The following is a 7,911-nucleotide window of genomic DNA, read 5'->3' on the forward strand; positions in this document are numbered from 1 at the left end:
GCCGGACGACATGTCGTCATATACACTGACCACCAACCGCTCCTTGGAATCCTTGGATCGACCAAACCGATTCCACATATGTTATCTCCAAGAATGACAAGATGGTGCGTCAAGTTGAGCGCGTACGATTACACCCTGGTGTACAGGCGAGGAGCATGCCACCAGAACGCTGATGCGCTCAGCCGGTTACCATTACCAGCCAAGGTAGACGAACCGTGCATACCTGGAGATGTGCTAATGCTAGCATGTTCTCCGATTTCGGATCTGTCACCAGAACGCATCGCAGAATTGACAGAGCAAGACGATATCCTGAATCGCGTCTACAGAGCCGTTCAAGAAGGAAACCTGCAAAAGTTGAAGGGCGAAGACTATCGTCCCTACAAGAGCATTTTCAATGAGCTGTCAACAGTCAACCAATGCCTAATTCGTGGTACAAGGATAGTAGCCCCCAGCGCATGCAGATCTCAAGTATTGAACGTATTGCACGCTGGCCACAGAGGCATGGTTACAATGAAGAGCGCTGCACGCGGCTACGTGTGGTGGCCGGGCATAGACAAGGACATCGAACGAAAGGCAAGATCCTGCGTCACTTGTCTGGAACTCCAGCGATCCCCACCTCAAGTACCTGTTCCAGACTGGCATCGTGCATCCCAGCCATGGGAACTCATCCACGCTGATTTTGCCGGTCCTCTGGAAGGTAAAATGTTTTTAATTGTCGTGGACGCCTACAGCATGTGGCTGGAGGTACGCCAAATGAAGAACATACAATCAAGTTCAGTAATCGAACAGTTTCGAAATTTATTTGCAACGTTTGGACTGCCGGAGAAGGTAGTTACAGATAATGGAACATCGTTCGTATCACAAGAGACAACCGAATTCTTTAAGGAAAACGGAGTTAAGCACAGAACAAGTGCGCCATACCATCCTGCCACCAACGGTCAGGCCGAAAGAATGGTGCAAGAAACGAAGCGTGCACTGGCCAAAGACAAAACAGGAACTCTGGCATGCAGGATCGCCCGGTTTCTTTTCAAGCAGCACACCACCACAAGTGTAACTACAGGCAAGACACCAGCGATGATGATGTTCGGTCGAGAGTTAACAACTCAGATCACTCGCCTGGGTCGCCTCGAAAGCGAGCAAAAGGGGAACACGGAAGAAAGGAAGGAGCAACAGTCTTTGTCGCCGAGGGGCCTCGCGGTTGGCCAAGACGTCTTTGTAAAAATATTTACAGGAACACCACAGTGGATGCCAGGAACCGTCACAAAGAGAATTGGATCGCGTTCTTGGCTGGTCGCTACCGAGCGAGGTACAGTTCGACGGCACGAGGACCACATCAGCAACCGAATTGAGAAACACGCAGAATATCCGGTGGCCGAGACCTCTTCGAGGGACATTTGTGGGAAGCCGGCTCCAGGTATTCTACCGCAGTGGACTATTGCGATAAATAGTGAGCCCACAAACTTCGAACGAAATGCTCCAGGCCCAGAGACTCTTGCACATCCCGACTCAAGCATTGTGCCTGCATCATCAAGATCTCTACGCCCAAGACGGTTGCCTCAGCAACATGGTGACTCTCTCTAGGGGGGAGAAGTGTTATACGCGGTGTCGGAACACTGTGCTAGAGGACGACGATGCTGGCACAGCAGCCACAGAACGCGCGCACACGCAGAACGCGGGCACTCGCAAGCTCTCGATCTGCCGACCGGTCGCAACGGCCGGACCAGAATAAATGCGAAGTATTCGGCGGTAGTCTTTCTGCCTACTCGAATACAACAAACACCAAGGCCAAGTACGTGTACTTGGCAAGGAACCTCCTGGACATCTGCGTTTCCTTCTACTCCTTCACTCGCACCGTGCAGATGTACAGATTCAGGGATGGAACGTTCGATGATTTCTTCGAGCTCTGCGTGACAGGCCAGAACGATCGTGGCCACTTCTTTGATCACTTGATGTTCAGGTACCCTCATAAGGATGGCGCCAAAGTCTTTTTTGTCTCGTATGAGGAATTCAAGAGGAACTTCAGAGACATTGTCTTGAGACTTGATCGTTTTCTGGGAGACGAGTACGCCAAGGCGCTGGTGTCAAAAGATCTCTTCCAAAAGGTCGTTGAACAGAGCAGCCTTTCCTTCATGTCCCAGTTTCTGACGTTTAGGGAAGAGAAAATGAGAAAATTGTTTGAAAAAGGCGATAAGGACTTGTTAGAGGCCGCAAACAGGTTTGCCTGGGTTGGTTCTGAATGATTTCTGAACAAAAGTGTACTCGTTCGTACAGGAATGGTAGGCGATTGGAAAACGCCCTTCAAGGAAGAACATCTGGAGCAACTGCGCCTTAGAATACTTGAGAAGAATGTAACCCCTGCCCTTAACGCTCTGTCGAGCTCCGAGAACTTGGGAGGAGTCGTTTAGATTTTCCGCTTTTTAAGACAGCATCATTCTGTATCAATGGCTTAATACTGGCTTCAGCGTTATTCCCGATAATTCTTGCAGAATTAAATATTTTTCTAAGTGTGTCACCAACGTTGCTGTTGCTTTTTGAAATGATGCTTGCAATATTGAGGTTTATTAGCACCAGCATTTGAGTGGGTCACCTCGGGATACAAATCTGAGCTACCTGGACGTTTGTGTTTCTTATGCTTCGTACCAATTAATATTAAATTTAATTATGTGCTCCGGTGTGTCTATTTCGCATCTCTGCGAGGAACACTCAAACATAATGAAGCTCTGCCATGTAAATCCGGGACCTCAAGGCCTATTGACCTTCTCAGTATGCATTATTTTTAAATAAATTTACGTTGACTTCATTGCGCGGGGTGGTAATCAGATATAATAAAACAAAGGCATGTTTGTGTAAGTGGATCAAAATTGAATCAATATTTTTGGGCCACGTCATGGTATATATTTTCTTTCTGTTAGGTTGCATACTTGTTCTTTGTCTTCAAGCACATAAAAAAAACCACAAACAATAGACCTTGTGCGAAGTTCGTAGAAGGCCGCGCGCCAAAACGGACAGCGAATTACGGGAAAGTCATCTACTGACACCTCTTGTAAACGCCTTCAAGTTAGAAAGGCCGTAGGGCTAGATTTTTGCGTCATATGCTGCGGGACAACGCGGGGCACCGATTGAATGGAAGTGCGTCGCGGGCGTTCGGCTCGAAGTCGTGCTCTCACTGACTGAACACGAGTCTCAGCCGAACAAACACACGAACACGAAATTCTTAAGTTCGCGGCAATGCAAAAGGGATGAAAACAACTACGATGTTTGAGATTTATCGCCTTCTTTCTCGCAGGTAGAGTCAAAAGGCCCCCCCCCCCCCCCCCCCCCCTTTTTCATACTCATTCAAGCAAACTGGTAAACAATGAGACATAAAATATTTAATAATAATAAAAAAAGAACATGAGTCTTTTGAGAATAAAAAAAAGTTACGTTTATATCCCTTCCACGGGAAACAAACATATTTTGTATCTTTAGGAATCGATCTGTGGATTCCGTGACAGAAATGGTACCTACTTCGAAGAAAGTATTCTTATCTTTTTTTTTTTATTTCGTGCTAGCAAGGTCATAAAATGTATTTCGCAGATGAATTGCCTACACGTGATTGAGCATAAGGCACGGTGTCTGTTACCGATTCTGCAACACGCAGGCAGAATTCGAGGCTGGCAGGAAGGACATAAAAAACTCTCGGGTTTATCACTAACATGTTTAAGAAAAAAACAACTCATAATCGCCAGCCTGAAATCCGGGTTACCGATGGTGGCACAGCAGAAAAGTAAAAGTGCGAAAAGTTATATAATAATATAGAGTCACACTCTAAAAAAGGCGTGCGCCTTTATTTACTCGCCAAACACTCGAAGAGCCAATCTCTGCTATCTACGAAATCAGCTCAGCGAATGATAGCGAGGAACATCTGTTTACACCTCAAAATAAAGTCTACACTGTGGCATTACGCAATGGAAGCATGACGCTTTGCATTGCGTAATGCCTCGGCGCAGATTTTAATTTTAGGTCTGAACGGATGTTCCACCTCATTGTTCGCCTAGCTGATTTCCTAGATTGCAGAGGTTGGCTCTTTGAGTGTTTTGCGGGTGAATAGACGCGCAGGCATTTCTTAGAGTGCAGCAATTGGAGAGTTTTATGAGTGACCTGTATGTAGATCCACTGGTGATATCGTTACAAGACAAAAAAGGTGCAGATCTCTTCTTATGGGAGCTATTGATTGGAGATCTATGCCGAAGTAATGCAAAGAAAGGACATATCTATTGGGGTCTTGCGAGAGACCACGATGCAACGCTACTGTCGGTTCGGGAATCTCAATGGGACCCGCCGGAATTTATGTTAGAGAGATTCCTTGCTGCTATGCCATCTTTTGTGTTCTTTGGGGCCGTGTTTTCACTATGCTTCTCCGCTCACTCGAGGTTTAAGACCGTCAGTTTTGCCGTAATTAATTGTTCCAGCCGTGAAACTCGGCGACCATAATGGAGCTACGGCCAGCAGTATTGGTTTGTTTACAGTTCCGGCAAATGAGTAGATACCGGGATAAGGCGGCGTCATGAATGGCTCCAACGGATACGCCGGCATAGTCTTGACATTAGACTTCTTACCAACAAAGGGTTTGTGGGCTGCCCTTTATGCCAGGTGTAGCTGTCAATACATCCAGCGTCGCCACCAACAAGGATGACGACGCTACTCGTTGGCACGAGCCCGACGGCACGTCGATTAAACAGAGCTCGGAGTCGGTCACACACGTCAACCTCTCCCTTTCTCCTCGGCGCTGACAAACTGACAAACGCCGCCCGGTTTTCGTGAAAACGAGCCCTTTCGTTTTCGTTAAAGTCGCGCGCACACCTGTCGCGGAGTCAGAGAGAAGGAGGCACCGCGAAACACCTCCAAGACAACAAAGCCGTAGGCATGAAAGAGAGGCGTTATGAGAGAAGGCCAACGCTGGACACAGATTGAAAACGAGTGTCTCGTCAGCGCTCAGCTTTGAGTCAAGTTTGAGCCAAACGTTTACGCAATCGGCGTGTCCAACCTGTGCTTAGCGTTGGCCCTCTGTGATGGCGCCATCTCATTCAGCTCTACGACTTTGTTATCCAGAAGGTGTTGCTCAGCGACGCGGCGGAATGCGAGCGTGCTCAGTTGCCCTTCTGCCGTCGCCGGTTGTTCTTCGCTCTGGGTTTCCGTAGTAGCTGTGCGTGGGTTTTGATCTGTGTGCGTAGTTAAAACGATGGATGCGGCTCTCTCCGCGAGTAGTGCAGATTTGGTTCTTTCCACGAATGATATGGATGATCGTATCCATGGAAGTTGACGTAGTCTGACATGGAGAGTACAGAAAAGGGATGAAAAGAATTACAAATGATTCCATTGGGGAATTCTTTTGGAATCCGTTAACGTGACCCTTTGCAATCGCAACACACGTCCCCCTTTTGGAAACTCTAACACTGAACCCGTAACAAGATCAAAAAGTGGCGCCAAAAATACACGAAGCAAAAGAGGAAGCAAAAGTCAAAAGCAAAACGGAAAAAACGGATGCCGTCAGCGTTAGCTTTTCTTGATTGGGAACGCGTTTTGCAGTTCCAAGGGTCATGCGAACGCAAGCCTTAAGAGTCCACCAATGAATTTCCCTGCAACTTTTGAAGACCATTTCAGTTTTTCGGAAAGTAGAGGGTGGGAATTATAAAACCGCGCCATGAACGATTAGCCTAGGTTCGTAACCAGGGTTTGGGGAGCGCTGGGCCGGAGGACGATGAACTCGACGAGGAACTTGGCTACTTCCACCGCGGTTCCCGACGGGAGTGCATTTGCCTCGGCGTACCGGGTAAGATAATCAGAATGGCCCCAATTATCTAACGGAATTCCTCTGTTGACGGCGGGAAAGGTTCAGTCAGATCCATCCCAATCTGCTGAAACGGGGCAGTCGGGGGCGCGATCGGCTGCAGGGTGCCTGCTGGCTTCGTCGGCGAATTCTTCCGTCAAAGGCACTCGTGGCATGATCGTGCGCAGAGGTTGGCAGTCTTCGGGAGCTTGGGCCAGTAGTACTTTTCTCAAATCCTTGGAAGAGTCCTGCTCTAGCCAGGGTGGACAGATGTCGGGTCCTCGTGGCAAGCTTGGAAGATCTCTTCTCGAAGGCTAAAAGAGATTACCAGGAGATACGTCGGCATTCTGTCCCCGAAGTTCTTTTTGTAAAGAATACCGCGAGGGGCGGCGAATGTTCACAGGTGTGATGATGTGGACATTGTTAAAAGAAGAGGAGGGAAAGAAAGAGAAGAAGATGACGTAAAAAAAAGCTTGAGAGGGTCAGTGCAGAACAACTCACGGCCGGCAACCGGGACCGGGCGCTTGGGACACGCCCCAAACCAGGACTGGGCTGCCAGGTTGTGGGTTACAAGGGTGCCGCCTTATCTACGTTATCAGAAAACTGATTCCATCATCGGTACGCTAGGCGAGCTCCGTATTTAAGACCGAAAAGAACCCAAAACCGCCAGCATTCCGATACTCCTTTCGTCATCGCCTCTCCCGAAAAAATACCCCGACACTCAGACTGGCATCGACGCCCAATCTCTCGGAATCTTCGAACTGATCCAGACTTTGTAAATATGCACAGTTCTTGTTTATTTCCTATTTTGCTTTGCATTTAGTTCCTTTCTCACCTTTTTATAATACAAATCATCCATTTTTTATTACTTTTTAGTGGGTTTTATTTACATGTTCCCTAGAGTTTCGAACCTTTCACATTACTTTGAAGAGGGAATCGACCGTGACTGTGACGCCCCATCAAAGATTTTTTTTGTTTGCTTGCAAACGAAGACGGAAGACAAAAAAAAGTAAAAACTATGCCAGAGTTTGGGAACTAAAGGTTATGTAATTAAAAAAAAAATATTAGATATTTTCGTAGATTATCACTAAGAGAGTAGGGCGCATTCGCGGTAGAGTTCGCTATTCATCTCTATGTGTTCGCGGGAGTTCCGTTTAGCGCCACTGGGTAACGGCTATTTCTGAAATTTTGACATCTGGTCCCCAAACGCCAGCGCTACATTTGGCTGGAGACTGGATGTTCGACGATGCGTAAGTTGACTTTGGCGAGAGAAATGCAGATTTATTTTATCCCAAACTCTCGGTACATATGAAGAACGCAGTCAAAATGAGGGCTGTGTAGTTCAACGTAAGAGCACTCAAACACATCTTTTTTCCAGCACAGGGAAAGGAGAAAAGCGTTTCTCCAGAAAGTAACAGCAAGCCGCCTCTCTTTGTGTGCAGGGGAGGAGGGCAAGGAATCTTATGAAGTTGCCTCACGTTACATCGATCCAATAGACCAAGTTGAGGATGCTGAAGTCATAACGCTCTCTATATGAGAAAACACATATTATGAAATGCGTATAAAGTAAATATATTATCGACTTTCCCAAAAACATTACAAGCAGAAATGTGCTTTACATGTACACACCCTGCGTCATGCTTCATAATATTTCTCTAGAATTCTCGGCATAGTACCTAGATGAGGCAGGCTACTGGAGAAAAATCAATGTAGCACTTGTCAGCTTGTTCGCTATTGATCTATGTGCTCTCTACAAGGAGCGACAGTTTCATTCCGAAAAGTAAGTAGAGGCCTGTTGCTCAAAAACAAAATGCAATCCACATTTCGCCAAGTTATAAAAAAAAAAGGTAACGCCTACTTTAATTATTTGTGGCGCAGCAGAATTTTCTGTTCAACAACAAAAAATGCTGCTGTCTCTAGTCTCAAGTACAAACGAAGGTCCTTTTGTTCTGATCCTTTTATGCCTCTAAGGCAGAGACGCGATGCTGAAGACACGGGAAGAACAGACCTCTTGATTCGTGAAACGCTTCCTCGGATGCCAGAGTCGAATGCAATACCTCTTTGATAAAAGTCGAAGTGCTTGTCAATATTTGATTCTTCAC

At 46.8% G+C, this 7,911-nt stretch overlaps 1 non-coding gene across 1 annotated transcript in view; it reads left to right on the forward strand.

Moving 5' to 3' along the window:
- The window catches only part of LOC8030620, a 136,184-nt gene extending 133,929 nt beyond the window's left edge, over positions 1 to 2,255 (forward strand). The window contains exon 24 of the transcript XR_005716023.3: positions 1,785 to 2,255. This is a non-coding gene — a transcript (uncharacterized LOC8030620). The remainder of the gene's footprint in view (positions 1 to 1,784) is intronic.
- Positions 2,256 to 7,911: the final 5,656 nt, after the last annotated feature.

Source organism: Ixodes scapularis, unplaced genomic scaffold (genome assembly GCF_016920785.2).
Source record: "Ixodes scapularis isolate PalLabHiFi unplaced genomic scaffold, ASM1692078v2 PGA_scaffold11__112_contigs__length_91849675, whole genome shotgun sequence".
NCBI lineage: Eukaryota > Metazoa > Arthropoda > Arachnida > Ixodida > Ixodidae > Ixodes > Ixodes scapularis.